We start from the raw sequence: 17,686 nt of genomic DNA on the forward strand, positions 1-17,686 counted from the left end.
GCACCCTGTAACGGTCGCGAAAGCTTGCACGACAAAGCGCAACACGCAGCTGCACCCGGAAGCCGTTAGCAACGACGAATAAAAATGCTCATAGAATGGTCAACTCTTTGTGGGAGTTGCAGGGGAGACAGGAGTTAAAGAATCTGACGAACATAAGGAACTGCAGAAAGTGGCGGTTCGGTCGAAAGCTTGTGTGGGGGATAAATTATTTGTGAGAAGCCCTCACGAGTTTAATCATACCTGCTATCCTCATAATTGTACAATTTACAATTAAATATTGCATACTAACTAACATACCTACATGCACATCGTGTATGTATGTACTTTAGCCACTCACACAATACCGGACCATTCCTCTGAGTGTATGGACCATCGTTTTTCATAGGGTGGTATTCCTTTTCAATAGAAATAGTATATTTGATACACATCCACAATGCTCCACAAGCTGCCGAATAAGGTCTGAGTTCCGGGTGGTTTTAGAATACCGTCCGGCAACAAGAAAGGAAAAAAATGGAAATGCGCATTGGAGATTTATGACTAGTGATTCAGTATTTATTCAGTATTTTACTATTAGGGGGGTGACTAAGTCCTAAACCTATGATTTTATGCAAAGTATCTCTCTTTTCAATCAGTTCTGTTGGATCTAGAAACATGCTAAGGCCCTAAGATGATGTTCTAGAGTTCCTAGTAGCTCAATCGTGATGGCTCGAGCCGCCCAAATTTCTGCGCGTTACACTGTCTTCCTAAGCCTTCAGAACCTATCCTAACCATCAGAGTTTGTCGTACTAACCACAGAGAGTCTATTATTTGCTTCATACTTCCCTAACTACAGCCCCTTATGAGAGCTTAATGTAGAAAACTTAGTTACAAGAATGCACACGACTTCTAGAGTGAAACTCTGCGGTCGACAGATTTCAACTACGCTATTTGTTAGTCATTCCGTTAACGTTCGTTCTGTTAGCCACAACTGAATGTATGCCTTTCTATTTAAATTGTTCCTATGGAAATCCAAAGCATAAAAGTAGCTATTAATCCTTCAGTCCTCACTGTGTTTTCGTCTTATCGCTTTCAGTAGGGAGGATCCACTCCGCCTCAGCGTGGTTCCTTGTTCCTTCGCATACAACCGCCTCTTTAAACATCAGGCTCCTTCCGACATCTGTCGCTTCTATCCTTTGGAGTAACCAATAAACCCTCTGGAGGGATACACAAGACCAACCCATCAGCATTCCCATCATTTATTGTTTTGCCGAACCACTCCCGAAGCACTTCCTTCGCACAACCACTTTGTCTTCCATCAGCCTCCCTTCAGCCAATCCACATCATCTGGGTTACACATTCTCGTCCCAATTCATCCCTCAACTGCCAGTACGACGCATTATATATTGCTCGTCTTATGTATTTTCGACCTTTTACGCAATTATGCTATAAATACGCGCTCCATCTTATAATTCCTACTTCAAGTCTGCAATAATACAGGTTAAGCACCAAGTCTCACCCTGGTCATAAAAATTTATTACAGAATAACCGTTTGGCATAGTAATTTAAATTTGATGCTGATATATATATCACTGTTACCAGTTTTTTTAAGGTAACTTAGGTTAGTCAACATCAGCGTGTTCCTCCCTCGTAGCTTAAAGAATGTCGAATCGGTATTCCAGATCCCGCCGAATGTTTTGTTAAATGTGTTCTGGCACAATACCCACGGCAGCTTGTATCCTAGCCTTCAGTTCATCGACGTCATCAACTGGTCTGGTGAAGACACTATCCTTGATGTAGCCATCTAAAAATAAATCATTATGTTAAACAGTTATTCTGTAATACATTTTTATTGACAGGGATAGACTTTATGCTCCCCATGCATATCCATTCCATTTTTATCACCTTAATATCCAGCAAATTATGAGTCTAATTGGAAGAAATATGCTAGCAAAGTGTGTGACATGTGAAGCTCTCGTAAAAAAGCGAGGACTAATGGATGAAAAGGGGTTTTGAGGTGTTGGAGACGAGATATGGACTGGAATTCAGAAGGGAAAATGGATTTAAAAAATGGAGCATAGAAATAATTTCAACAGATTCAGGCTTCATTTGGTGGATGTTAGACATATTTAAGTAAATAAAAGATCGTATCACTTTTCCACAAGAATTTTTTATGCGTACAACGCGTTTCGGCTCACTGAGCCATCATCTGGTACAAGAGAAATGTTACTGATGGCGTAGGGGACAATATGAAAAAACTAAATTAATTTAGGAGGAGAAAGAAGTAAGGATCAAATGATACTCATGATTCAGGGGATAATGTGAAAAAAAAAACTAAATATTTTAGGAGGAGAAAGAAGTAAGGATGGAGGAAGGAAGGAATGGAGGAAGAAGGTGGTAAGCTGAGAAGTATGATTGGAGAAAATATGTAAATAAGAAATGACAAGGAATTGAAAAGGGTACATTGTTAAATAAAGGAGTAAAATAATGCTGACGTGAACACGAACATCGAATTCATTAAAGAGAGAAGACCAATGTGATTCGTTCCTTGGTAAAATACTTGAACGAGTTGAATAATTAAAATAATAATGCAGTAAAATTCTTCTTTTTATTGACGTTCAAATAAAAATAAATTGAATAGATAAATGGTTTTTCATACCACCATGCTGAGTTATATATCAGCCATTTTACTCTATTTTCATTCTCAAAGCTGACCAACATCGCGTGAAGCGTTATGGTTTCATGAAAACTGACGCAATATTGGAAGTGCAGGTATGTTTTTGAAATAAACCGACAAGCTGTTGAGTCGATGTTTCTGAACTTGAAGTTTTTCTTTGTCATGAATTTTTTTAGCATTGTGCAATTTCTTGTATTTTGAGTTCATTTCATATGATTATCATTACCATAAATACCTTCAAAAGGGAAAAATGTTATTCAAATTCTTATGATAAGTAATTCTTTCATTTCATTTAATTCACAAAAACTCAATTGTTTTATTTCGGTCTAATCTGGAAATCGGGAAAAAATTGACGGATCAAGTAAAAGAGTATTCATGGAGAGATGCCCCCAGTTAATTTTCCAATTCAGAGTAAATACTTCAAACTCAAATCGTGCAAAACCGATCCAACTCTCTTATCTTGGTTAGGACTTAATTTTCTAAAAATTTCCTGAAATTTCCTTCCGCTATGGCGCCGTATACCATAAAGCGGCATATATAATTTTCACCTGGAATATATTAATATTAGATCAACAGTATAACTAACGTGTTTCCATTCTTCAGGTTTTGGTATAAATGTGATTTAATTTGATTATAACTCCGGATATGAAAATTTTGTTTTTCTTATCAAAATTTGATATCGCCGCTATTCATGGAACAGTGACTCAAAATATTACCTGGTAAAGTTATAGTGACTTTCCATACAGTGATTCAAAATATTACCAGGTAAAGTTATTGTAACTTTCCATACTTTGGCCTGTAAATATTTTTGATTGCATTGGATATAATCAGTTTCATACATGGCAGACGATATCATTTATTTTTGTTGGTATTGAGGTGGTACCTAAAATTTGTACCAAAATAGGTATCAAAAATTGAACTTAAAAAGTTATCACAAAGTAATTAAAATAGGTATCACAAGTTGATGTGAAACATTAATTAAAACTGATGCTTATTTTTAGATCAAGTGACATAACTTGGAAAATGACATTTGAGTAAAATTGTTATAGTTTTTGATGAATGAGTAAATATTTATTATGCTCTAGGATAACCTGTAAGAGCAAATAAAAGAAAATACATATCATGCTCTACTCTAAAAAAATAAATATCATTTTAACATAATATTTCATATTAGTAAAAAAATATTTTTTATTCGGTTTTAAGGAAACCATAGCCAGGCTTCACAAGAATAAATTGTTGATAGGTTAATGAAAATACCTTTTAGCATAAAATAATATGAAAATGATATTAGTATGCCATTATATGGGTAACCTCTCCAGTATTAAACTTCACTCCCCTCTTTTGCAACGTGATACATTCCTGCTTGTCACTTGGGACCACCTAATATTTATCTCGCCTTGCCGCCGGCCAGCAGTGAAGAGCAGAAGAGTTTCGAGGGAAGCTGGTTCTTCGGTGTGACAGGACCTCTCCTCCTTCCCTTTCCTCTCCTTCACCACCCTTGCCTTACTCTCTCTTACTCTCTGTATCATTTATTTACTCCCTTACGTTGCCCCAGTTGCCTTTTTTGGTATCCTCCGGATTACGAAAATACGTAGGTTAATGGATGAATTAATGGAAATTTTCTCGAGTCGGGTTGTCTTGCTCTAATTTTTGACACTCGTGTATTTGAAGAAAATTGTATTCTTCAAAAGTATTTTTCGTATTTAATAAAGTGCGTTAATCGCTATGCACAGTATAAGGTCGCGGGATCTGGTCCCTCTTGAATAGGTTCCCCATATTTAGGGCATAGATGTGTGTGATAGTCAATGTTAGTTGTTGAATATCTCAATGTAAAGGCCTCATTATGCGGTTTTCGGGGGTGATTGAGATAACAAAAGATAACGGTTCTTTTTTTGCAAAAGATTTGAAAATGTATTATACTAATGAACTAACCAACTACTAAATACTTTATGAACCTAAGAAAAATCACCGAAAAAGTTAAATGTCTTGTTATAAGCTTTGATGATTTTCTTTCATTATTTCAGCAGTGTCATAAATATATTTGCCATCTTTGAGTGATTCTCTCATTCGCTTCCACGCAAGATCTAAAACCAATTCAGTGAGGAAGGGACTTGCAAACGTGCTCTGACCCCATGTGTCTTACGCCAAGTCGATGATCAATTAACTGAACTCCCCTCTCCCAACGAAGAAAAACTTCTCGAGGAGAGTGAATACACGGACTAATTCACTTGCCCCGTTGGCTTGAGCCCTCCGAAATCATACACTCAATTGACGGCTTCTATCCGAGTGGCCGTCTCCAGATGCGCCTCTGCCGTACCACTTGCGAAGGAACCTCTTCCCATTCCGCGTCTCCCGAAACAATCTCTTCCCTTAACCTTCCACCAAACCCTGCTCACTCAAGACGTCTTCCCTTTACTTCCTTCCTCCCGGTAAGCACACTTTTCGAATCTCCCCAAACCAACACCCCCACAAAAACACATTCAGTTAGTCTCTTCGTCGGCCACACTAGAAAGATACCCTTATAAAGGTTTCCCTACCCTTATCTATCGTCACTCTTAACTCATACAACCACTGCATATCTTTTTAAGATGGTTGGAAAATATGGAGTCTCTGTGTCCGAGTATTTACCGTGGCCAAAGTTCCGCCATCTTATTTTGACAATTTTTAGACTCGGTCTCAGGCCAATATTTTGAGTTTGCCAAGTGCGAATACACTAAGTTATATGAGAGATTCTTTCATTATCCCTTTGATTTAGCCGGTGATTGCCATCAGCGTTTCACGACCATTCGTGATGCCACTATTAATGCATAAACTCACATTGCTAATAGGGTGGTTTCCTATTATTTTTCTATTGCCTAAATTGAAAGATTTAGGCAATGAATCCCGTGTGACGTCGTTCTGGTTCCCGCTGCCGCAAGTGAGGTGACCTTGGGGCGAGGCTCTGAGCGCTGATACGACGCAGGATGCTAGCAGGTAGCAGAGTACCATGCTAGCTGGTAGCGCATGGCTTAAAAAAGGATTAATAATACCTTATCAAACGAGGAAAACTTTCTGGCCTTAGCCAGTTTTAATACGTGATTATTAAGACATATTTCCCTGAGCTCTGTGCCTCATGCATGAATTGGTAACCTCAGACGATGTAAAACTACTATCTACTTGTATAGAAACTAGGTCCCTGTGACGTCACGTGGAGTGGCATCGCATGGGCGCCAATCTGGCCTTTTTCAAATGAGGATAAAATTAACCCTTGCCTTTCGTCTCAAACGGTATTTTTGAAACCAAATAATTTGTATATCATGAATACACTAATGGTGGGTAACGAATCGCAATCAATGCCTTTCGTTTTCTTTGATGAAGGAAACTACCCTATTGTAGCCCGTATACCCCATTAGCCTCTTGACTTGTGGGGAAGCTTCGTAAACATACTTTTGCCCTATAATTGTGACCGGTCTGCGAACGTTGGATTTACATTGCCTGTTACCGAATTATATACTAGTAGAATCGGAGGGAAACAGCTATTTAAGGCTTATAAAATTGTATGTACAACTGAGCTAGTTGTAAAACGTAACCATGGTGATTGAAAGTATTAATATAAAAACAGCTGTAGTAGTAGGTGAGCGAATAAAATATTGTGGAAAATTACTACATTTTAATGTATCTTATTACTATCGATGAATTTCCGCTAAGTGAACTCCTAAGCAATCGATCTGATGGTGATTGCTAATTAATTTCCCTGGGAAATGATATTTGAGGTATCAATTCGCAAAGCCTCACAATAAAGAAGAAAAAAAATAGTGCACTCTGTGCTTTCGATAGTATTTTTCAGTATACTAACGATTTACGACAAAAATGTTCACCAAATGGTATGCATGGTGCTTAAGAGATTGCCAATATTTTGGTGAAAATAAACTCCTCTTAGCCAAAGCACTGCGGGAACAAGTGACTTTGTACGCAGTCACGCGCACGGATGCAAAGTTAAATACACCAAAGGATGAAGTTGGAATGAAGAATGGCAAACTTCATCCTATGGTGTATTTCCTATTAGCCACTTTGCAGGTGGGATATCCTCGTAAACGTACTTTTGTACTGTAGTTGAGACAGCTCCGTGAATATTGGGCCTCAATTGGCTGTGATAACATTACATTCTATGCCATTTTTCTGAACTGACGGCGGCTGACCTTGAGCGTGCTCGAAACCCACCCACTCTTCTAGCCAATCACAGAAGAGCGACAGGAGAAAGTGTGGAAGAGCCTGCAGTCTCTCTCCGAACTCCGTGCAGTGCACATCGCTCTCCAGCTAGCAGTGGTGCCAAGCCGAACCTTTGGAGATCGCACAGCGCTCGTTCTGCCGCCCCCGAAAGTGCCTTTAGGCAACGCCGGTCGACCGGATGGCGGGGAGCGGAGGGAAAAAGAGAAGGGGAATGGAGAGGTGGAAGGGGCAGCGCTTCTCATTGGCTAGTTTCTAATTTCCACCCAGCCGCCGTCAGTTCGGAAAAATGGTAAAATATAAGTACTGTGACCTCTAGTCACGGGTCAAGGGAAGAGAGAGGGAGGGATTGGGGGTGGAGAAGAAAAGGGGAAGGGATTTGTTTTTCGGGAGAGAAAGCGGACGGGGTGAACGAGAAGGGAAAGGAATGTATGCGTGACTTCAAGATGATCGGTGCGCTTGATAGAACGAGAGCCTTCTACAAATCCTTCGTTTAACACAAATTTAATGAAAACAGCAAATGATCATAAGTACGTAGTCATACATCAGATTGCCGCTTCCTTGCGGGCTTATGCGAGAATCGACTGAATATAACATTAAAAGAAAATTGAGCAAACACAAGTGAAACATCAAACGACATTATCAAGTGTGTGACGACGAAACTCGTCATGAAATCGTTGTTGACGACGAAACGCGTTGTGTAGTAATAAAATCAGTGGAAATATTGCAATGTCTTATTTTAATAATATTAAGAACTTACACCATATCGTGCCCAACCTCATACAAGAAACTAGTGTGATGACCAAAATTGTCACCGTTAAGTATCCACTGACCCTAATGAGATATTCAATGCCTTTATTAAAGCATCTTGGGTTTATCTTACCCATTTCTGCCACACTTCGCACCAAGCTCGGAACCAATGGTACCCCTCTCCAGCATATACCAGCCTCCTTGGCATCTTCCTCTTCATAGCAAACCCTGCCCCCTCCCCCCCATGCGCTCCCTTAGTCCAACTCCTTGACATTTCAAGCCCTGAATTCCGCGCCCCTTCCAAACACCTCTCCATTCTCGCGATGGCTGCATCTTCTTCCTCGCACTCCTATCCCCCCTCCCTCTCTCCTCCCGTCCAGAATGTGTATCAACCTTTCGGTTAGTGTGGGGGGGGGGGCGCGGGTAGAAAGGGAGCCGGAAGAGTGATTACGCGGGACGCACAAATCCAGGCCGAAAACGATGATGAATCTTGCGTCTCGGGGAGAGCGGAGTGGTGGGTCGGATCCTTCCTCGTCTCCTTTCCGAAACCCTTTCCAGAAAGTGCCCGCGATCCCCACACAGCACAAATCCATTCCCTCCCCGTCAGGTTTCACTTCTCAAGCAAACTACCACTCACAAGCCTTCCTGATGAAGATCCTGAAATACTAATTTGATAACTATAATAATACTAATACGATAAATTTTTCTGAGAAAATCTACATCTATATTCTAACCCTCAAGCCGCTTAAAAAGGTGTGTATGGCAGGTGGTGTTAGAACACCAGCCGTTTACACGTGAAAAGCGAATTCTTGAACAAAATTACGACTAGTATTCAATAAAGTCCTTTATGGTTCGGGGGTACAATGAATTCACACATCTAGCCGTTCGACAATTTGTTCAATATCTCTCTTACTTTATCGCTTCTATCGGTCCTGGAAATATAGTGGGGCCACAAGATGATATTCTCCGTGTCACTCCTATAGATATCAATTCTCTATTGTTCAAGCAATCCAAGCCTAGCCCTTTTTTAGATACATGGTAAGAAGTAGATATATAACGTTTGCATCTTACGCGTGAATTGTACGGCCGAAAGGAACTAGGGTGTGAGAAAAATGATAGCTCATGCTTAAAAATTAAATTTGTCTCAGTTCAGCCATTAACCAGATTTAGCTTGTTTGAGCCTTCAATCCCCAGTGACCGGAGTCTATTTTAACTATTTGGTATTTATAATAATTTGTTCAGTTTTTTTACTTCTGGATAGCAATTATTTCCACATCGATATGTCGTACTAGCGATCAAGGGGCCTCGTTGGCAATAGAAACGAAAATTTTATAATTTTTAACGACATAAATCAAGTTTTCGACATAGATAAGTTCTTCTGGAGAAATAAGTGGGGATTTATTTTTATATGAACCTCCATATAGTTTATCTTTTAGTTTTCTCTCCATATGGTTTTCAAATCTAAACTTACGTATCGTAACCGCCCCAGGTTTCAACTGTTATTTGTTGTGATTAAGTTATTGATTATGAACTTCAAGTAATAATTTTTAATAAGGCGCAAAAATTCTAAAATACATACGAGGTCACAGTTTTTGTTGTTTTATAGTATATTAGTAGAAGGCACTAAGTAATTCTGAAATGATTCCTATTCATATTCTGATAGGAATAAAATTTTAGTTATGGAGTTCGGGAGATTTGTTTTTTGACGAGATATCCAAATCTCATGGTTATTTGCGTACAGTTTCTTCAGTGATCTGGTATTAATTAATGCAAAATGACATTGTATTATAGTGCTCTTGAAAAATTCTTCAACTCTACGTTAGACCCTTACTCCAGCTTCTTCGCTCCGTCATTCGGAGTTCTTAAAGTACCTACTTACCTTTAAGCCTCTAATGCACTTGATTGTAGCTGTTTTCTCGTTTCTTCAACTTTTCAAACGATTGTTTTCTAATGTTATTTTATTTATCGGGATTCAACCTTTTTTGGCTCTGTTGTCTTTTGTCCAGTAGCAAAGTAGGATCTCATGCCACTATCACTCCCTTCTCTCTTTCTCTTTGGTTTCATTCGTTAAATTTTTGATTAGGTCTCGTTCTTCAAAGCACTGCATAGAACATGTGACTTTGTGCGTAGTCAAGAGCGTGGGTGCAAAATTATATGATAGGATGACATTTTCCATTAAAAAATCATTTGGTGTAGCAGGGATTCGATCCCGAATATCTCGGTTCCTGAGATTCCCCAGACAAAGGTAGCATAACTGAACGGCAACCGAGAGATCCAGTTTTGAGTCCCGGCTAAACCAAATGATTTTTTTCATTTAGAATTTCATCTTTGGTGTACATAATTTCTCATTCTCTTATTTGTTATCTAAACTACAGGTAAGACTTCTCCAAGAACAACAACGAGGCATTTAACCACATGGTAACATTTGAAAAGATTCGAGACTTACCTCCTCCCGCTTAATCTAATTTTGTTTTTCTTTCCAGGTACTGAGTGACATTTTCTTGTAATTTCTTGTATTTGTGGACACCCATGTTTACATTAGCTCTTTCTTAGTAGGTTTTATTACGTTTTTCATTCCCCCTTCTTGTGAGGGCGTTTTCATGCAAAGTTTTTTTTCGATAAGGACGAAAATCAATATCCTTAGGTTTTTCCCACGTTTGCTCACATCTTTTTACACTTGTAAATGGTAATTTTATTTTTTGTTTGTTGATTGACGCTGGTCGTACACTGGAAGTGCATTCAGGCGGCTTCGCGCTCATACGTACTTGAGTGGTAAGAAACGGCAACAAGATGAGTAGCTACAAGCGTAGGGCTCGTCTATTGCAAGCAAACTTGCGCTGCCAGTGGACGTGTGTATTCGTTACAGGCATACGTGACTTTGGCTATGTTTGAAAAACAGCGTTATACTAATTTCGAGGAATTATACCTACTTGACAGTACTTGCCTCGTAAGACGTCAGATGCTAGCTGGTAAGAAAAGATCTTGTTGGGTGAACCCAATTTATCAGGAAAGGAGGACGACGGGCAAGTACAACCATTTGCATATGGCTTCGGAATATGAACCGCCAAGGTTTTTTGACGACTGTAGGATGACACACGGATCTTTCCGTTATATTTTGAATAGTAGAAGATAATTATGGACAAAGGAGGTCTCAGGTCAAATGTGCGACAGATTCAACACAAACAGGATGTGTAGCGCGAGCGTGGATACGACTGAAGCTCCACGCAAGTGTACAAACAGCCTGAAAAGCGTACTTCTATGTCTCTTTTGCCATAATTTTCTGCACTTTATTTTAAAGCAACTTTACAATGTATTTAACTACAAAAAATTTAATGTATGACGAGGGGTTAGATGGAAGATCGGGCTTTCTAATCCCAATCTCGCCCAAAAAAGTCGATTTACTATATTATTATTATGAATTCTGGCTGCGTCACTCCCAACGGTTTCAGTAACTCCTTATTTTTTTCTCCGGCTACTATCCTGATAATAAATCCGAGTCTCTGCAGCCCAAATAATCCTTCACGCCAGCCTGCTCATCTGCTATCCGTGGAAATATCGATGTCAGTTGCCGTCTGTGGGTTATCAACCTCCCTCATGGCTTTCTTTTTCTCCCATTCCCTCCTCCTCTTATTTCCTGTGTTTCTTCCCTCTTCAACCCCGTCCGTTCCGTTCAATCATCGAATTCCTTTGTCCATCCGTTTGCGATTTCGTTTCACTCGTCCGCAACACACCTCCCAACCAATACGTCCCCGAGATATCCTTCCACACTGTAAGGGGATCCTTCTTCATTCGAGTTTTCTCTTTGAGCCACCGGGATACGCTACTCCCTCTTGTGTTTTCTGTCCACTTGTTTCCTCCTGCTCGATAATCCTCCTTTTTTGTCACGCGGTCAATTCCCTTCCTTATCTCTTTGCCACGATAATCCCTCGCCTCGCTTGGGATCGTATTGGATGGGAGGAGGGTCATCGTGTGACCACGTGGATTTCTTCAAGTATCAAGCCTTTGAATGCTCAAACCACTTCATGGGGTGAAATGGAAGAGTCGGTGGCTAAACTTTTATTTTTATTTAAATATACGGCGACAGAGGCTTTTCAAAGCGTTACGTTTGCCATATATCGCTCCATTATCCATGTTTATAGAATTGTTTTCTCTATTTCATTAACTAAAATCGATATATTTCTTCAGATTCCATTGCTTCTGGTATTATATTACAAAAGAAAAAAATTAAATAAAATCCAGATATAAATTATTTAAGGGTTTTGGTAGACCAAAACGGTTTTCGCCCCACTGTGAGTCGGTAGGTAAACTTTTAATTTTATTTATATATACGGCGAGGAAGGTTTTTGAAAGCGTTACGTTTGCCATGTTGGCGTTATTTTATTCTCAGAACTATTTGTTATGAATGTCTCATGATTGAAATTTTTATAAAATCTGATATCAATGTTTATACTTTATTTACGATTCAAATATATCTCTATACTAAAAACGAGCCTTTTTTAATTATTATTTTGCAAAAGAAAATAATAATTCCCCTATGCGGTATCTTTTCATTTTAATTTCGTGTAATTTAGAATATGAAAATTCGTCTGCTTCCGTATACTCCTTGTCTGAAGCTACCACGAATTATTTTTATTTTCAAGTGCAGCTTTTAAGATCTACAATTCTCGTGGATCAACAAAATAAATTTCAGATTTTTTAATTAAATATAAATACTCATGAGGTAAGACAAGGAATGGAGACTTACACTAAGAAAATTTTAAATGAAATATACTCAGACTCGACATCGCTATCTATTTAAGGAATTTGTTAGACAGTAGGGAGTGATGAGGTGCGACGAGAAAAATTCTTCCGCTCTTAGTCGGTCTCTCGTAAAACTAAAAGAAAAACATGCGAAAGTTACCACCCACTTTTGATTAGTTGGTGACGCTGTTACTAGTTTGCTATTTTCTCGCACAGGGTGAACTTATCCCTGAGGGACGGACTCGCTCACAAGAGGATAAAAAACAAGGTATCACTTTAGGACAATGTACTGAGTGGAGTAGAAGCTGAGAAGCATTGGGCAGCTCGGAATGACCTTTGACATCATCAACAAATCAGGGAAAGGATAAGGGTCATCGAATTTTTGCTGCAAATAGCTCGGAAAGATGGCAAAAGGATCGTAAATCGGAAAAAAATTATTTCTTTCATTTTCACCCTTATTTCAATTGCCAGTAAAAAAACTACAAATAAGCCGGCTATGATTAATAGCTTCATATTGCCCTTAAATAACTAGTACTGTTGTTAGTAACCTTTATTTTCATTTTCTTAAGATGATTAACTAGCATTATGAAAACAAAAAATTAAGCATGTGAGGAAGTTCACTTTAGATTAATGCATGAAAGATTAGTATTTCGTGGAAAATATTTGCGTATTTTTCATTGCAAGGATGGAGGATTCATCATTATTACATTCTCAAGGAATTCCTCTCATTACCTAAAGCTATGCAGCACCAAATTTATGAGACTGATGAGAGAGGCATACACCACCGGATAAAGATGAGAGTTGCAACCAGCCAAGGAATAATTAATTTCCGTCTTTAATAACGTTATTTTTAATAACGAAAACCATGATGCCGAAAACAAAGGCCAAAATTAAAATCCCATTACGTGGAGTATTAACTGAAGCGAAGGAGCATGTTTCAGAGATCTGCTTTTCGGAATCTCCTGCAATAGTATCCCTACCATTTTGAATCTCTTATTAAAGCCGAGAGAAAAGTTTCAGTCAGCTCTTGCGTACCGTCTACAAACCCAAATTACTATTAATTAGCTTTTCTCTCGGAAAAAATGCTCCTTTGGTTCTCCTAAGTAATTAAGTCATCCATCCATCTACTTTGCCTTGTTTTCCTCATTGAACCCAACCTCTGTTTCAAAATTTACGCTGTTCTTGCTTCCTATTTCTTTCCTCCGTTCAGTGTGGTTTTAGTGACCTTTTTAGTGGTTTAGGGTGAATCTTTCTAAAATCACTCTTGCGATATAAAAATCAGGCAAGATTAGGTTCATTATTTGATTTCACCCGTATATTCCCATCTGTCTGCCACCCTTCATCAACACTGGCCAACAATCCTAAGATTGCCATGTCTCCATTCTCCTGGGACAATATCTGGGATAATATCGAGCCACGAAGATTAGGCAATTCCAGCTGTCGGCCATATCGGAACATGTCTGGACCCACGGTCATGACATTAAATTCGACGAAACCAGGATACTGGTAAAAGAAGGCAGATATTATCCCAGACTTATCCGAGAATCAATTGAGATAGCCTGGACGGATACTTTTAATAGAGACGATGGCTACCACTTGGATGCCAATTGGAGAAGACTAATTAAACGGGCCGATGAGAGAGTAGCAGCCACAACTTGCGGGACTGATCCTGTATTTAAGGAGGGCGAGAATCGTGGACCTGCATCTTCGACTTGAAGATGCTGGCAGCAGTGCCAGCAAAACTGTTGTCATTAATCGACAACCGACGCGGTAGCACGCGAAGAATTGAGACATTGAAGCCTTGACACTACGGAAACCCACGTGGTAATCCTAAGACTAGTTTGACGAAGCTCTCCATTCAATTCTCCTATCCGCAAATCTTCGGACACCTACGTATCTCTTCTCTTTCACATCATTCTCTACCCTTTCCACGTATTTTGTTCGAGGTTTTCCAATTTTGCCATCCTTTAGTCCCTCGATGGTTGTCTTCATGAGGCCATCTTGTCTCAAGTCATGTTCTATAAGGTTGTTTCTATTTCTTATCTATGTTTTCACGAGGCCTACCAATTGTGTGCATAAAAGTAATTTTTTTTAGTGATGAATCCCAAAATGCTATAAATTTAATTTAATTCAATATTTGTTAAAATATTACATGATCTCGGTTAGAGAAAAAAAATTATAATTTTTTTAAAAGAAAAATCTAATATCCTCCGTTAAAAAGCATGACTGTGCATCTTTTGTTTTGTGCGCTGTAGTACTTTTTACGTGTGAATGAGAACAATATAGGGGAATGCGTTGGTATGGTGGCTAGAGTGTTGGCTTCCCACCCCGTAGGCTCGGGTCAAAATCCCGGCGGTGTCACAGAATTCACAGAGACTGACCGATCCCTGCTTGAATGCTGTGTTGAGGATGCTTCAGGTAAATGCGATGGTGGGTGGCGTAACGTGGTGCAACTCCTTCATGATGCACAAAGGGTAAGAAATGACTTTGCTGTTCCACAAAATAAATACGTCGCCGATGGGTCACTACACTTCCCAAACCGACCTTCCCTTCTTCCCATCCTCTGCCCACTCCCCGCCAACATCCATTACCCCATCTCCATTCCACCGCGCCTTTAACTACTTCAAGGGTATAAATTCTATGCACAAATATGTGAAATAGCCAAATGATGATACGCCGTATCTAAACCGGTCGCAAACTTATATTTTTTTTTTTGAGGAACAGCAAAGTCTTTTTTCTTACCCCTTGTGCATACTTCAGGTACTTAGGCAATCCGTCAGTCGGATAGGACGTTAAGCCGCGTTCCCCTTAGCACCTTTCGTTAAGAGCAGGCTAATGCCGACGCCGGATTTCTCTCCACCCTTCCTACTATACTCTTCCCTCATGGCGCAAATGACCTCAGCTGTCGATTGCCTCCTTCAAAATACCATGCCGAGAACAATATGTCTAATACTCATTATTTATCAATGGTAGTTTTCGGGATACCAAAGCAATTCGTCCAAAGTAATAAATTTAACAGATCTCATACTGATTTTGCTCCAATTATTTCGATACCGTTTTCTTTCCGACTCCAATTTCGCTTCAGGATACCAAATCCGACGGAACCGAAGAAACGAACCTCCCCATTCCTGCATCCGTCTATTCATTCCACTAAATAAGCCGAACTTTGCGAAGCGGAACGTAATAAATAAGTGATAAACTCTGGGATATTTTCGTTTCCGCCCAAGAATCCCCCGCATCCGTTCGTAGCCGCCCGCTTCCTTGTTTCTAGCCTTCCGCTACACTTGCTCGGGCTCCTTCCGCCGAAGATCTTCGTCGCCCCACGGCGCGGCGCGGAAGCTTCCCGCTGAAGATTCCCTTTGTTCCCCGGTCTTCCCTTGCTCAAACATCCGTTCGCATCATCCCATCCAGAAATCGGCCAATGGGAGAGCGGACGGCGTGGAATTTTGAACGTACGAGGAGTTTGGAGGGCGAGTATAAGGATCTGCTTGACGAGAGGGAATGCGATATTTATGGCAAGGGGAAGGAGAGGAGGGTGATAATTTGTAACTGGACGCCAGCCATTAATTCTTGGTCGCCTTCTCACCACGTCTCTTTACGATTGCTGCCTTCTCAGTCAACCAATCCCTTCTCTTCCCTTTCTTTTACACGGTTTCCGCCGTGTTTTTGCCATGTGCAAGTTCTTGGTCTTATGCTTCATATTCCTTCGCTCCTCCCCTTTCTGTTCATTCGCCTATATTTCCGTTTTGAGTAACCCTAGTCCATGAGAAGTCTTGGGGATCTCGTCTCCCCCAATCTGTTTACCCCAAGAAGAAGTTCTTCTCAAAGTGCTGCTAGACCTATTTTGAATCTCTCCATCTCAAAATTTCCGCAATATTTTAAGATCGATTGTTTGCACATTTGAAATTGACTGAGATCAAATTCCTCGTCAAGTACTCACTCTAATTCCTTGTGCATATGGTTTATTTTCCAGTTATGCGTGAGAAGGTATAATATTACGGCTGTCAAGATAATGGATTGGGAATTACCTTCGATGCTTAAAGTGGTGGTCTTAACTCTTGATTAGTGGAAGTTTATCGATGATGCAGTGACATTAAACATCGGAGATTATGAACAAGTGATTTTTGTGTGTCGTGTTTGATTTGGTGGTATCAATGAGTAATGAAAGAAATAATGAATTCATGATTGACGCATAGGTGACGAAATGGCCCAAAATACTACTCTTACTGGTGAATGCCAAAATGCTTATTGTAAAGCGTAGAATGCCGATAATATAAATGCAGAAATACAACCGCTGTAAATTATCTCGTAAATGCTTTATCCTTGAAATTTCTTTCTCTAGGACGACTTAATGAATATAGGTATAATCTGCATTTTCAATTGTTGCATCCATAAATTAATATTTAAGTAAAATTGCAACTTTGTTAAATGTATTTGGTCAAAGTAAAGGGAGGACATTTTTCATAATTTTATTGATAAGTGTTTCGTTAGTTATTGGAAATCACGAAGTATATAAGATTAAAATTTGACCATATACCTCGAAGGCTGTTTACCGAATCGTATATTGTGTACATTGATATGAGAACTAGGTGAATTCATGAGAAGTAAATCTATACAAAAAAGAGAAAAATTAATTTACCCTTCATGGCAGTCGGTCTATCTTCTGTATTTGCAGTCTCAAAGTAATTTGATTTGTAAAATTCTTCTGTGTTGCGATTTATAGCTTATTAATGACTCGGTTCGTATGATCAACGCCTGAATCGTCATAGAAAAACTTAAACTGATCTCCTCATCTATCTAAAAAGACTAAAAACTTTATTATTCTAGGTCTGCAATGGTGAAGCAAATTGAACTAGTCATATGCATGTGTTAATGTTAGCACATTTTGAAAGACATCAAAGTATTTTGATTTCCAATTTTCAATTCACACCATCAGTTGGCTACCTTTTTTAGTTACTCTTGGTCATAGCTAATCATTGTACCAGACTAATATATGGCTATGATATATTTTCCCCTGACGTTTTACCAGAGACGACTGCAGTTGAATACATATTAACATTTCCGCGGTCAGCTTTAACTCTACCAAATTCTTAAGGGCTGAAATTTCCAACTTTTTTCGGGGCCCTCATGCAAGGCTATTAGCCAATGAGAAACTCTACCAAAGCCAATCTACCTAAAAGTATTTTATCACACTTCTCGAACTTTAAGAAGACATTGCACAAATCCTTTGGGGGTAGCATTTGGAAGTGAGTGCGCTTTTTGTATAATTATTGAACTTTAGAGGATTGGAATCTTATGAATGTTGTCTTAGCTGAGGAAAGTGCATTACTCTGCAGA

The sequence above is a fragment of the Ischnura elegans genome, chromosome 4 (genome assembly GCF_921293095.1).
Source record: "Ischnura elegans chromosome 4, ioIscEleg1.1, whole genome shotgun sequence".
NCBI classification, from domain to species: domain Eukaryota; kingdom Metazoa; phylum Arthropoda; class Insecta; order Odonata; family Coenagrionidae; genus Ischnura; species Ischnura elegans.